Here is a 15954-nt window from a genome sequence, read left to right as displayed (position 1 = left end):
GGAGGATGATGGAGGCAACAGGGGGGAAAGAGGGGGAACAGGGGGAAAGAGCCTCAGATCCACAATGTCCCTTCCACCAGGTGGCTGATGAGATATGTTGGCACGACTGCCATATTGCATCTCCATCTCAAAGCCCTTGCTTTGAAAGTGTACTTCGCCAGACTGCCAAGAACTTTGCCCTCATCCAGGCCAAGGTGGCAAGACACGGTAGTGATGACACCATAGGCCTTGTTGATCTCTGCACCAGACAGGATGCTCTTGCCAGCATACTTGGGGTCCAACATGTGCGCTGCGGTGTGTATTGGCTTCAGGCAGAAGTCTTCACGCTTTTTGATGTATTTCAGAACTGCAGTTTTTTCTGCTTGGAGCAACAGTGAAGTGGGCAGGGCAGTACGGATTTCTTCTCTTACATCTGCAAGCAGAGTCTGAACATCAGACAGGATGGCATTGTCTACCTCAATCCGTGCAATGGCTACTGCTATAGGGTTCAGGAGTTTCAGGCTGCTTACCACGCTCTCCCAAAATGCATCATCCATGAGGATCCTCTTGAAGGGGCTGTCCATATCAGCAGACTATGATATGGCCATTTCTTAGAGAGACTCCTTCCCCTCCAGGAGATTGTCAAACATGATGACAACACCACCCCAATAGGTGTTGCTAGGCAACTTCAATGTGGTGCTCTTATTCTTCTCACTTTGCTTGGTAAGGTAGATTTTCTGCTGTAACTTGAATGACCCTTCACATACCTAACCATTTCCTTGGCTCTCTTGTAGAGTGTATTCATTGTTTTCAGTGCTATGATGTGTCACGTCCTGACCAGTATAAGGGTTATTTGTTATTGTAGTTTGGTCAGGACGTGGCAGAGGGTATTTTGTTTATGTGTTTCGGGGTGGTAATTTATGTAGTAGGGTGTTTGATTTATTATTTCCGGGTTTTGGTCTATGTTCCATGTATAGCTTATGGCCTTACAGGACTGTTTATTCGTCGTTGTGTTCTTTTGGTGTACATGTTTATTTTGGTTTTTCCTTCTTTCCCTAATAAAAGAAGATGAGTACACATATACCCGCTGCGTTTTGGTCTCAATCCGACGACAACCGTTACATGATGTCCTTGAGGAGCAGATTCAATGCATGAGCAGCACAGCCAATGGGTGTGATGTGAGGGTAGGACTCCTCTACTTTAGACCAAGCAGCCTTCATGTTCGCAGAATTGTCTGTCACCAGTGAAAATACCTTCTGTGGTCCAAGGTCATTGATGACTGCCTTCAGCTCATCTGCAATGTAGAGACCGGTGTGTCTGTTGTCCCTTGTGTCTGTGCTCTTGTAGAATACTGGTTGAGGGGTGGAGATGATGTAGTTAATTATTCCTTGCCCACGAACATTCAACCACCCATCAGAGATGATTGCAGTACAGTCTGCTTTCTCTATGATTTGCTTGACCTTCACTTGAACTCTGTTGAACTCTGCATCTAGAAAATGAGTAGATAAAGCATGTCTGGTTGGAGGGGTGTATGCTGGGCAAAGAACATTCAGAAATCTCTTCCGATACACATTGCCTGTGAGCATCAGAGGTGAACCAGTTGTATACACAGCTCGAGCAAGACATTCATCACAAGTTCTCTGACTACGTTCCTCCATTGAGTCAAAAAAACTTCTGATTACAGGAGGACCATGAGCTGTTGCTAAGGTGTCTGATTCATCATTTTCACCTCAAATACAAGTAGAGGGACTTTTGTCAGAGGTTGCTTGTTGTGAGAGCTGAGGGAACTTTATACACTTGGCCAGATGATTCTGCACCTTTGTTGCATTCTTCACATATAATTTGGCACAGTATTTGCAAATGTACACAGCTTTTCCTTCTACATTAACTGCAGTGAAATGTCTCCACACATCAGATAGTGCCCATGGAATTTTCCCGTAAAGATGAAAAAAAAAAAAAAGGAAAAATAAAATACAATTCCATGTACAGATAAATAGTTAAGCGGTTAGATTAAACAACTCCTTTGTAAGATAAATGTTTTAAAATGAAACATGTACTGAAATAGGTGAATTAACACTCCTCAGTTAGCAGGCTCAAGCAAGCTAAAACCCACATGGTAGCAAAAACTAACTAGCAGAAGTTGTTAACAAGTTAGAAATGATTTAAACACACTTTGCTGTAGGCTACTATTTACTAGTTAATAAAAAATCATGTATGTCATATATATTGTGCATGCAGAGGGTTGCTATTCCATTGAATTGGGGATAGTTTAACCAAAATATGCCACAAGACCTAGAATTGCCTTGTGTATCCCACAGAAAAAGGTTCACTGTTAAAAGCTAACTTTTTTGATGAATTTAAGCAAAACTCTCCAAATTCCCGGGCTTAACTTCCCAGAAAGTTTCCGACTCTTTGCAACCCTATTAGCAACACAACATAGCATCAGGACATGGTAGCAGCACAAAACATGGTACAAACATTATTGAGCACAGATAACCGCATAAAGGGCAAGAAGGTAGAGACAATACATCACACAAAGCAGCCACAATTGTCAGTAAGAGTGTCCATGATTTAGGCTTTGAATGATGAGATTGAGATAAAACTGTCCAGTTTGAGTGTTTGTTGCAGCTCGTTCCAGTCGCTAGCTGCAGCGAACTGAAAAGACGAGCGACCCAGGGATGTGTGTGCTTTGGGGACCTTTAACAGAATGTGACTGGCAGAACAGGTGTTGTATGTGGAGGATGAGGGCTGCAATAGATATCTCAGATAGGGGGGAGTGAGGCCAAGAGAGTTTTATAAATATGCATCAACCAGCGGGTGGGAGCATTGGTGGCAAATCTGATGGCCGAATGGTAAAGAACATATAGGCGCTCGAGAGCACCCTTACCTGCCGATCTATAAATGATGTCTCCGTGATCTAGCATGGGTAGGATGGTCATCTGAATCAGGGTTAGTTTGGCAGCTGAGGTGAAAGAGTAGCGATTACGATAGAGGAAACCAAGTTTAGATTTAACTTTAGCCTGCAGCTTTGATATGTGCTGAGAGAAGGACAGTGTACCATCTAGCCATATTCCCAAGTACTTGTATAAGGTGACTACCTCAAGCTCTAAACCCTCAGAGGTAGTAATCACACCTGTGGGGAGAGGCTACCCTCTCAATCCACATCAAGATGGTTTGAACTATAAAAACATTGACAGAATGTTGCTCAATTGGCGGAATTGGCTCTTATTGCTAAATTCTGCATACCAGTTCTAGCATGCTCTCCAGTGTGGATTAGTTTAGCTACATGAGAAGGATGGGGCTATATGTGGTGCTATCTGCTGTTATCAGTGCAGAGGTTAACGTGCATGTTTTAGTTCTCTGGGCTCTGTTTCACCAGAGATATCCCCTTTCTCCAACGGTCGATCTGAGCCTCATGGGGAGTAGACCTAGACTGCTCTAGGTTTTGCGTCTCAAATGGCACCCTATTTCCTACATAGTGCACTACTTTTGACATTGGCCCTGGTCAAAAGTAGTGCACTATATAGGGAATAGGGTGCCATTTGGGACACGACCTAGATCAGTCAACCCCCTACATTTGTGGTGCTCTATACAAGATGATACCCTGAGCTGTAAACAAAGATACTGTTCAGGAAGTTTGGGAGGAGTTTAGATTATTAGAGGGACTGGCATTGCTGCCTTTGGGTTGGATCATGTTTAACTGTGAATTTTATTAGTGCACATCAAACTGTAGCAAAACGTTTTGCAATGGAAAAAGAAGTTCAGGTAGATCCTTTTTTCAGTCCGTTTTCTTCTGTTTGGTGTCTACTAGTGAATATGACCCTGGTGGATTTCGTATTTTATCAAAGCAGCAGCTACTCTTCCTAGGGTCCGCATAAAACATGACATAATAGCTAGATAACATTTAAAGGGAAATGGAAACACTAGGTTTTAGATCACTAGCTAACTCTAACTGTAAATCGCCATATTGGCATTGTTACGTCACTGGCTGAATCCCAAAAATGGCTGAAAGACCTGAACTCTGCATGCATTAATAAGCTAAATTTGCTGGTGTCAAACCATATATGAAAACATGATGCATATTTTGAAAGCTGAGAAATAGCCCTTTCAATTAAATGGTAATCAGTCAATAAAAAACACCTATGAAAATGTGTATTTTATGCAAAAATCAACAACAAAAAATCCCAAACAACTGCCATTTACTCAACTTCTGTCACGACAGCGGGTGCGGTGGGTGCGGCTGGGGAACGCCATGGATCAGGTGTTGGCGCGCCTGGAGAGCTGGGACCGACGCGCTCTCGGCCCCCTGAACGCGGCAGGCCAACAGCCTGCGCCCCCACCAGCACCCACAGCACCCAGTACCAGTGGGGTGAAACTCGCTCCCCCCAGGGAAGTACGATGGAACGGCCGCTGGGTGTAAGGGCTTCTTATACCTGGCGACCGTTCGTCCCTCTCCCTCGGGGGAGGAGAGCGTCAGCGTCCTCGTCTCCTGTCTCACGGGTAAGGCCCTGGAATGGGCAAACGCTGTGTGGGACAGTCCGGACTCAGCCAGGGACAACTACCCAGAGTTCACCCGCCGCTTTCGGGCAGTATTCGATCATCCCCCGGAGGGGAGAGCGGCGGGTGAGCGGCTGTTTCACCTGAGGCAGGAGACGAGGAGCGCGCAGGATTTCGCTCTCGAGTTCCGGACCCTGGCCGCGGGAGCAGGGTGGAATGAAAGGGCCCTTATAGATCACTACCGTTGTAGTTTGAGGGAGGACGTCCGCCGGGAATTAGCCTGTCGGGACACGACCCACACACTGGACCAACTGGTGGATCTGTCCATCCGACTGGACAATCTGCTGGCCGCCCGCGGACGTCCGACCCGGGCCCTGCTCATTCCACCCTCCAGCCCTCCTGCTCCCACGCCTATGGAGATAGGGGGGGCAGCAGCCAGGAAGACTGGAGGGGGAGGTCGCTCCTGCACCTCATGTGGTCGCAGAGGGCACACTGTGGACCGGTGCTGGGGAGACTCCCCTAGGAGTCCAGAAGGCAGGCAGAGCGCTCCTTTGACACCTCAGGTGAGTCAGCACCAGCCTCACCCAGACCCCCCTGTCCGTCACATGTATGTGTCAGTGTCTTTTCCTGGTTTCTCCCCTCACTCCCGGTTTAAGGCGCTAGTCGATTCAGGCGCAGCAGGGAGTTTTATGGACCGTGGGGTCGCGGTTAAGTTAGGGATTCCCCTGGTCCAGTTGGACCAACCCTTCCCCGTGCACGCCCTAGACAGTCGACCACTAGGGTCAGGGCTGGTCAGGGAGGTCACTGTGCCTCTGGTCATGGTAATGCGGGGGGGTCATGAGGAGCGGATTAGTCTTTTCCTCATCAATTCCCCAGCGTTTCCAGTGGTTCTAGGGATTCTCTGGCTAGCCACTCACAACCCTAAGATTTCGTGGGGACAGAGGGCTCTTAAGGGGTGGTCAAATGAGTGCTCGGGCAGGTGCATAGGAGTTTCCATCAGTGCGACTACGGTGGAGAGTCCAGACCAAGTCTCCACCGTGCACATTCCCTCAGAGTATGCCGATTTGGCTATCGCCTTCAGTAAAATGAAGGCGACCCAATTACCACCTCATCGACGAGGAGACTGTGCGATAAACCTCCAGGTGGGCACTGCCCTTCCTCATAGTCACGTTTATCCCCTGTCTCAAAGGAAACAGCGTCTATGGAGACATACGTCACTGAGTCCTTGAGGCAGGGATACATTCGGCCATCTCACTCACCCGTCTCCTCGAGCTTCTTTTTCGTGAAGAAGAAGGAGGGAGGTCTGCGCCCGTGCATTGACTATAGAGGTCTAAATGCCATCACAGTGGGTTTCAGTTACCCACTACCTCTCATCGCCTCGGCGATGGAGTCATTTCACGGGGCGCGCTTCTTCACGAAATTGGATCTCAGGAGTGCATATAATCTGGTGCATATCCGAGGAGGGGACGAGTGGAAAACTGCATTTAGTACCACATCTGGCCATTATGAGTACCTCGTCATGCCGTATGGGTTAAAGAATTCTCCCGCAGTCTTTCAATCCTTTGTGGACGAGATTCTCCGGGACCTGCTCGGTCAGGGTGTAGTGGTGTACATCGATGACATTCTGGTCTACTCCGCTACACGCGCCGAGCATGTGTCTCTGGTGCGTAAAGTGCTTGGGCGACTGGTGGAGCATGACCTATACGTCAAGGCTGAGAAATGTGAGTTTTCCAAACCAGCCGTCTCTTTCTTGGGGTATCGCATTTCCTCATCAGGGGTAGTGATGGAATGTGACCGCGTCTCAGCCGTGCGTAATTGGCCGACTCCCACCACGGTGAAGGAGGTGCAGCGGTTTTTGGGATTTGCCAATTACTACCGGAGGTTTATCCGGGGCTTTGGGCAGGTGGCGGCTCCCATTACCTCACTGTTGAAGGGGGGCCCGGTGCGGTTGCAGTGGTCCGCGGAGGCGGACAGGGCCTTTAGTCGTCTGAAGGTTTTGTTCACCGACGCTCCGGTGCTGGCGCACCCGGACCCCTCTTTGCCCTTCATAGTGGAGGTGGACTCGTCCGAGGCTGGGGTAGGAGCCGTGCTGTCCCAGCGCTCGGGCGCCCCCCCAAAGCTCCGCCCCTGCGCCTTCTTCTCTAGGAAGTTGAGTCCGGCGGAGCGTAACTATGATGTGGGGGACAGGGAGCTGTTGGCTGTGGTCAGAGCCCTGAAGGTGTGGAGACATTGGCTTGAGGGGGCGCGTCACCCTTTTCTCATCTGGACTGACCACCGCAATCTGGAGTACATCCGGGCGGCGAGGAGACTGAACCTGCGTCAAGCCAGGTGGGCGATGTTCTTTACGGATTTCGGTTTAACATCTCGTATATCCCAGGAACACTAAGGCCGACGCACTCTCTCGTCTCCATGACGCCGAGGAACGGTCCACCGATCCCACGCCCATACTTCCAGCCTCCTGCCTGGTGGCACCGGTGGTCTGGGAGGTGGACGCGGACATCGAGCGGGCGTTACGGACGGAGCCTACTCCTCTGCAGTGTCCAGTGGGTCGTAAGTACGTTCCGCTCGGTGTTCGCGATCGGCTGATTCGGTGGGCTCACACGCTTCCCTCCTCGGGTCACCCAGGGGTTGAGCGGACAGTGCGTGGTCTTAGTGGGAGATACTGGTGGCCCACCTTGGTGAGGGACGTGAGGCACTATGTCTCCTCCTGTTCAGTGTGCGCTCAGAGTAAGGCTCCCAGGCACCTGCCTAGAGGGAAATTACAACCCCTCCCGGTTCCACAACGACCATGGTCCCACCTGGCGGTGGATTTCTTGACCGATCTCCCGCCGTCTCAGGGCAACACTACGATCCTGGTCGTTGTGGACCGGTTTTCTAAGTCCTGCCGTCTGCTTCCGTTACCCGGTCTTCCCTACGGCCCTGCAGACCGCGGAAGCCTTATTCACCCACGTCTTCCGGCACTACGGGGTGCCCGAGGATATCGTCTCAGATCGAGGCCCCCAGTTCACGTCCCGAGTGTGGCGGGCGTTTATGGAGCGACTGGGGGTTTCAGTCAGTCTGACCTCGGGGTTTCACCCCGAAAGTAATGGGCAGGTGGAAAGGGTAAACCAGGAGGTGGGCAGGTTCCTGCGGTCCTACTGCCAGGACCGGCCAGGGGAGTGGGCAAGGTTCGTGCCATGGGCCGAAATGGCTCAGAACTCTTTGCGCCACTCCTCCACCAACATGTCCCCATTCCAATGTGTGTTGGGTTATCAGCCGGTCCTGGGGCCATGGCATCAGAGCCAGACGGAGGCCCCTGCGGTGGAGGAATGGGTTCAGCGCTCAAGGGAGACCTGGAACGCTGTGCAGGAATCCCTGGAACGAGCCAGGGAGCGACAAAAAGCGAGCGCTGACCGGCACCGCAGCGAGGCCCCCGTGTTCACCCCAGGGGAGAGAGTCTGGCTCTCGACCCGGAACCTGCCCCTCCGCCTGCCCTGCCGGAAGCTGGGTCCGCGGTTTGTGGGGCCATTTAAAGTCCCGAGGAGAATAAACGAGGTGTGTTACAGATTACAACTTCCTTCTTATTATCGTATTAACCCTTCGTTTCATGTGTCTCTCCTCAGGCCGGTGGTAGCTGGTCCGCTGCAGGAAAATGAGGTACGGGAGGTCCCTCCACCCCCCCTGGACATCGGGGGGCCCCCGGCGTACACAGTCCGGTCCATCTTGGACTCCAGACGCCGGGCGAGGGGCCTGCAGTACCTCGTGGACTGGGAGGGGTACGGCCCGGAGGAGAGGTGCTGGGTACTGGTGGAGGACATACTGGACCCAGTGCTCATCCGGGAGTTCCACAGCCTCCATCCGGATCGCCCTGCGCCTCGCCCTCCGGGGCGTCCTCGAGGTCGGCGTGCTGTGGGAGCCGCGCGTCGGGGGGGGGGAGTACTGTCACGACAGTGACGGATGGTGGCGCCCCTCCTCGGCCGGGCGGAGCTCGGCGGTCGTCGTCGCCGGCCTACTAGCTACCATCGATCCCTTTTTGTTTCACTTTCGTTTGGTTAGGTCTAGGTAGGCACGCACCTGTTTTGGGTTAGTCATTAGTAAGGGGGGGGTTATTTAGGTTAGCGTAGGATGTACGTGGTTGTACGTGATTGTGTTGCTTGTCCGGGTTTTTTGTGCGAAAAGAACGTGTACTGAGTTTTCCTTCTGCCAGTGGTTTATTTTGTTTGTGTACACCACCGCAGAATCTTTAAGGGCTGCGCCCCTATACTTTGTCGACCACATACAGTGCTTCAAATAAAGAAGTGCGGTCACGAACTCTCTGTCTCCTGCGCCTGACTCTACCTCTCCTGTTGTTCCTCGAGCCAGCCCGTGACAACTTCCTAATGAAGATAGAGAATAAACTAAGAGCATATTGAGTTTTCCTTATTTAGTAAGGATGGAAAATAGTAATACCTTTTACTGTGAATGAGTTATAGCTGTTTTAATGAATTCAATGGAATGTTCCGTTATCAGACACGCATATCTGCATCAAAACATATTACAAATGGCATTTAGTCTCACATATGATAAGGAAAGAGATACACAAGCAATATAATATGAATAAGTCAATAACTTTATTGATAGCACCCCATAGACCCAAATTTAACCAGGAAAGTCAGTTAAGAACAAATTCTTATTTACAATGACGGCCTACCCCGGCCAAACCCTAACCCGGACGATGCTGGGCCAATTGTGCGCCGCCCTTTGGGACTCCCAATCACTCACTCACTCACTCACTCACTCACTCACTCACTCACTCACTCACTCACTCACTCACTCACTCACTCACTCACTCACTCACTCACTCACTCACTCACTCACTCACTCACTCACTCACTCACTTACTTACTTACTTACTTAGCAACAGCCTCCTTCACTGCCTGATAGCACAGATCATCCATTATATTGACCAGATACTCTAGTGTCCACTCTAACAATGAAAATAAATGTCTTAAAAAATGGAAGGCAGCCAGGAGGAGACAAGATCACCATTCTAGCCAATGAGAGGGCATATATGTGTGTAAACAATGGGCACAACGGTTTCCACTAGTAACCACAGCTAGGGCTGGGTGATATGGCCAAAATATCAATCACAGTATTATTTAAAAAAAATTGACGTTATTTGATGGTATTTTATGTTTTGAATAATAAAAGTTCCATAATTGTTTTACATGTAGACAATGCCAAAAATAAATGCAAAACTGTTTCTGGATGCTCAACACAAAAAGTACAATCAATGTTAATGTCTTTTTTGAGTTTCTTCAGGTAATGATTCGCAGGGTAATACTTATGGATCATTCTGAAAGAGACCTCGTTAACAAGCAAGTATTTGTGTGGTAATGACCAGACTTTTTTCCAACAGATATTAGTGACCAATGTATTCCAGTAACTTGTGACATAAGGAATGGATACAATATCCCTTTGAAATAAAGCACGTATAGATCTGTTGTTCTGAGGGAGCAAGGAGAAACATATTTTCCCTATTGGAGGGCCAACTTGATTAAGCGAGGGTAGGTCAAGAAGGTGAGGTCTGGCTAGACCTCTAAATAACATGAGAGTTCCAGATGGAAAAGCATCAAAGACTGTGGCAAACTCTCTGGGTGTTACAGGGATATTGTAACGAGATAAAAAAAAACAATCCTTCTGCATTAAAAAGTTGACTCACCAGCAGGTAATGATTATTGAACCAGTTCTTAAAAAAGAAAGACTTGTTTCTATACAAAATGTCCTTATTGTTCCAAATGAAATACCTATGCTTGTAAAAAATTATGTTTCTATATTAATGACGACACTAAGAAGACTTGTCTTTGAAAAGCTGATACTTTGTAGGAATCTTATCAATGTTATAGTTACAAAGTAATTTAAAATTGAGGCCACCAAAACAGGAGAAGATATAATGAGGGATGAAATTCCAAATTGAAGTTGGATTCTTTAAAAATTGTTTAGCCCAATTTGTCTGAAAAGTATTATTCAAAGTAGGAAAATCCCAAAAAAATTGAGACCACCATATTCATATGAGTTCATAATGACACATTATATTTCCTAATATAATGTGTACGATTTTTCCAGATGAAGTTGAAAAGCACCTGGTCAACCGCTTTACCGATTTTGTTGTCAAGATATAGGGCCTGGGCTGCATAAGTAAGTCTGGAGATACCTTCAGCTTTAGAAAGCAATACTCGACCTTTCAAGGATAAATCCCTCTGCAACCAATGGTTCAACATCTTTTCGTTTTTTTCAATAATAGGTATAACATTTAATGAGCATCTTTCCTGTTGATCCTTAGATATGGTAATCCCAAGGTATGTTACTTTTTCCTTGACTGGAATATTGGATATAGAGGGTATCACACAGTCTTTAACACAAACAATTCACACTTATTAAGGTTTAGGCAAAGACCAGATGCTTTGGAAAATATATTTATCACATTGACTGCTCTAGAAATCTGGTCAGCATCTTTCAAAAAGAGGGTTGTGTCATCTGCAAGTTGACTTATCTCTGGATTTAACAGAACTTGAAAGAAGTTGGGTTGCAAGCAGGAAGAGTTAAGGTGACATTGGACAACCTTGCCTAATTCCTCTTTTCAAATCCAATCTAGGAGAAGTGCCGTGCTTAAATTTAATTGAACTGTTCCCATTCATATAAAGAGTTTTAATAGTACTACAAAATAATTCCCCAAAACCAAATTTCTCAAGGGAGAGAAATATAAACTCATGTTCCACTGTATCGAAGTTTTATTGTATTCTTAGACTTTTATCAAGCCTATCTTCAAAGATTAAATCAGAATAGTCAATAAGGTCTAACACCAGTTGGATATTATTAGATATATGTCTATTCCTCATGAAGCCAGATTGGGTCTCTTGTATAATTGAGTCCAATACTGCCTTCATTCTTTTTGCAAATATAGAGGCAAATATTTTGTAGTCATTATTGAGCAGACAGATTGGACGCCAATTATTGAGTAGAAGCAAGTCTTTCTTGGGCTTAGGTATTAATGTAATCAGACCTTGAGTCAAACTGGGAGGGAGAGCATGATTTGTAATGCTTTCAGAAAAGACCTCCAACAGAAATGGGGCTGTTGAGAAAAAGTTTTGTAAAACTCAGCAGATATACCATCAGTCCCAGGAGATGTATTATTTTTCAGGTGTTCAATAGAATAAATGATCTCTTCAACTATAATAGGGTTATCACACTGTTCCCAATCAGCGTCCCCAATTGATTTCACATCCCCCAGAGAGTAAAAAAAAAAGAGTTGAGGAAACCTCACAATACTTAGAACTATATAAATTCCTGTAGAAGTTGCAACTAAAGTTAGAGATTAATTTGGGATCATCTGTGATGAGACCATTAATATTTAATTGTTGAATTGGATTATTGTTAGAGTGGTATTTTCTAACCTGAAAAAATAAAATGGATTTTGTTCACCCTCCTCTAGCCACTTCTGTCACATCCTGACCCTTGTAAGATGTCAAGTTCTTCCTAGATCTGACAAAGGCTCCTTTTGTAGCTCAAACAGAACAGATTTGTTCTCTGAGAGACTTTCAACAGGCTTTTGAACAAGAGAGGTGATCTTTGTAATTACACTTTCTTCTTCAGCTCTCCTTGTCTTGGCAAGAGAACTCCCATATTTTCTGAAATATTTTCCAACCTCGTATTTAAAAAATCTCCAAGTTATTACCGTATGAATTGTCATTCATAGCTTTGTTCCAAAAGAGTGTAATTAAATTGTTTATCTCCATCTTGACCAACTCATGTTTTAATATAGAGCTATTAAGCTTCCGGTAGGATGCTCTGCCAAGGCCATTATCAGAGATAAAAAGTTTAATGTCAATATAAATAGCTTTATGATCAGTAAGGGGAGTGGCAAGGATGTTAACAGAAATACCCTGTTTATCAAAACATTTAGACACCAGCCAACAATCTACCATGTCTTATTACTCCATGTGAAAGACTTGTCATTAAGATACTTTACTCTCCAAATATCTATATCAAACCTTTCCATAAACTGCCTCAAACTTTTATTCATAGAAGTGGACTGTCCCGATGGCCATCTAACAATTAAATTATTCGTAGAAGTATTAAAATCCCCACCTACTATAAGTAAAGCATTCGGGAACTTGGTTTGCCAATGGAGAATACGCTTTTTTTTTCAAGTTTGGAATTGTAACCATAACTGTTGGTAATAATAATGATGATGCTGTTACAGTTGATAACAAGACAAAGAAAGTGACCAAAAGGGTCACAGTCGGAGTGCAAAATACTTCCATTGAAATGATTCTTTAGAGTGATAACTCCAGCAGAGCTTTCAGAACCATGAGAGAGCCATACATCATTACCCCAGTGAGATCTCCAGAAGTTGACGTCGGTAGCAACTGAATGAGACTCTTGAAAAAAACATAAATCTGTTTGGTAAATAAAAATAATGCTTTGCGCTTTACATTATTTCTTAACCCCCTAGCATTGAGTGAAACTATAGATAACGACAAAGTGGAATATAGAACAAAGTACTATGAGCTAAACAAAAATCGCAAATTGAAAAAGAATGAAAGGAAACCAGCGTTGCACACCAAATAGATATAAATAATTGAGTGAGAATAGTTTAGCATAACAAAGCTAACCACCAGAAAAAGAAACAACAAAGAGCTTGCTCACTGCCTATACTGCAGGTAAAAATATCAGAAGTGAGAGAACAAATAAAATAGTACATATCCATTACTCCAGTAGTCCTGTGCAGTTAGAACGAAGGTTAAATCACCTTAGAGCTGGGAGTGGGATCTGCTCGTATCAGAGGTAGCTATCTAGGTAGACTATGTTGACCACCAGGCACAGCCTATGACAGTTCTCAAGGAGGAAGGTTGATTTCGGATCCGTTGATGAAAGCGCGCCCTCCGATGAAGTAAGCCGCTTTCCCTTCTTTTCGTGCTTTTTCCACAGCTGGCCACAGTTTCTCTCTCCTTTCTCTGTCTCTTTTCGAGAGGTCTTCAGCAAACCGTAGATTGTTATCACGTAGGAAATTAGATTTCTTGGCTGCTTTCCAAATGGCATCACTGTAGATCTGTGATGTGAACTGGAGAATGACACCTCTGGGCTTGGAGTCACCCTGCCTTCTCGTGCCGAGGCGATGTACAGTGTCGACAACATCTGCTAGCTTAGCCTTCTCCACAGGTAGGATAGCTTGGCAGACTTTGATGGTCTCTTGCCGCACGTTCTCCCCATCTGCTTCGGGTACTCCATACAGTCTCAGATTCCACCGTCTGGAGTAGCTTTTGAGTTCCGCGATTCTTCTTTGGCACAAGTCCATCTTTCCCTCCTCGTTTTCGATGTGTCGACCTTCTTCTTAACATCCTTGATTTCCATGCATGCAAAGTCAACCGTTTTTTTTAAACCCTCGATTTTCATTGCATTGTCGCCAACCATTTTCTCTATGGCATCGGACCTTGCATTGATGAGCCTGGAAAGAGTGGCGATAACATCATTATTGGCAGTGGCATCTGGGCCCAGTTCAAACATACCTTTCTTGGAAGCTGGAGGTTTGCTTAGGGTTGTAGGCAAAGAAGGAAAATCCTCATCTGACACAGTAAGTGTCATAGAGTCTGTCAGACCAGTATAGTTGTGGCAGTTGTCAATCAAATCATTTGCCTCCTGTGTAACGACGTTGGATGATGCCTGAGCATTGCTAGCTGAGTTAGCCATAAGATTTCTCTTTCTGTCAGCGCGCTGTGACATTTTGGAAAATATAATTTTAAATAATCAATAACCTGGTGTTTTTAGCAAGCAAAGTATTAGTTTGGTAGTTCAAAATAATTCACTTTTCACTATCTTTCAAAAGTTGGTATGCAGAGCTCGGTAAGAAGCGTGCATTCAAGCTGCCATCTTGGAGCCTCTCATAAAAGCACTCTCTGCTGGCGGGAGTTTGGAGAATGCATGTGAAGAGCGGCGCCTATGGTGCGTCTTCGCCACAGTAATAGTTCATTTTAAACAAATTCCAAATACAAGCTTCATAATTTGTTACATTCCAAAATACCAGTTGGCCTATGCTAGTAAATTGTTGCCCCATTGCTGGTGAGCTTGCAAAGTAAACGGTTCATATTATTGATCACCAATTTTTTTTTTTTTTAGAGCTGTCGATTTATTTATTATGGCAATTCTCTATTATAATTTGACGTTTGCACTGCACCCGATCCTTTAGCTGTACAGCAAAGCAGCAATCTGTTCACTAGTTTACCACTCAACCTCTGACAGTTTGCTGGTCCAATCAGATTGCAGAGTGTGCGTTTAACTAGCCAATCTGTTACAGGTTTTTTTTCAAGGGCGATGCTGCGGCTACTGTCTCTAGCTACGTGTAGAGTAATCCACGTAGACTCTGTGCTACAAAATGAGTGACAAAACGTTAAAAAACCTGGCCAGATAAGTTCAAGTCATCAGTCTCAAGTCAAAGTAGAGTCCCGAGTCTTGAGGCTCCAAGTCAAGTGTCTAGTTATTTCATTTTTTATTTAGTCGAGTCTCAAGTCATCGAATTTGTGACTCGAGGCAGACTTGAGTCCAATTCATGTGACTCAAGTCTACAACTGTGGTCGTTACTATGGCAATTCAAGATGGCACAACCACACCTCTAATATAAATCCTAAAAATAGAGATGTTTCTATGTTAAATACACGTTTAGCATTAGTGGATGGAATACATATCTTTGCTTAACTAAAGTGTTTCAATTTACCTTTAATGGACAAGTACATCAAGGAAAGAAACTACGTACATTTATTTAAAATAAGAATAAACACTTTCATTAATTTATGCCTTCATAATCTTGTGATTCATAGACGCTACTGGCCAATATCCCTCTCTCTCTTTTACTTCACATCTTGGATGGGACTGCTGAAACCACTTGTGACAGAGTGAAGATCTCTCTCTCTCTCTCTCTCTCTCTCTCTCTCTCTCTCTCTCTGATGGCCTGGCCAATAGGACGTGGTTATTTTTTTCTATAGGCTAGACAACATGACTGCATACATGGTTGTGTACAAAATCAAATAGCTGTAGAGTTTGTGATCTCAACTAGAGACAAAGCTCCTGCACAACCTCATCATTTGTCCAAGGTTAACAAACATCACATTTCAGGGTGTACTTTTTACATATTTCAGTTATATGTTTGGATGACAGACATACTTGTGTTAGTGAGGAACAGGAACAAAGCCTTTCCTAACCCTCAGTCAGACATACTGTAGGTCGTGTCAAGAAGAGAAATGGTTAATGCTCTCTGATCAAGTTGTTGTCGGCACTGTTTGTCTCTCTGGTATGCTATGTGACTTCTGCCGGGCTGAGAGAAGACCGGGAGGGAGGAGGGGGAGGAAGAAGAAGAGGAAGAGAGAGAAAGGCTGATTTCATAATTTAAATGGGAGGAGGACTGGGCAGGCCATCAGAGGAAATGTGTCACTGGTGGGAGAGCTGGAGTGGGGAGGAGGAGGACTT

Source organism: Salmo salar, chromosome ssa03 (genome assembly GCF_905237065.1).
Source record: "Salmo salar chromosome ssa03, Ssal_v3.1, whole genome shotgun sequence".
Taxonomy (NCBI): domain Eukaryota; kingdom Metazoa; phylum Chordata; class Actinopteri; order Salmoniformes; family Salmonidae; genus Salmo; species Salmo salar.
This window is presented reverse-complemented; position numbering follows the sequence as displayed.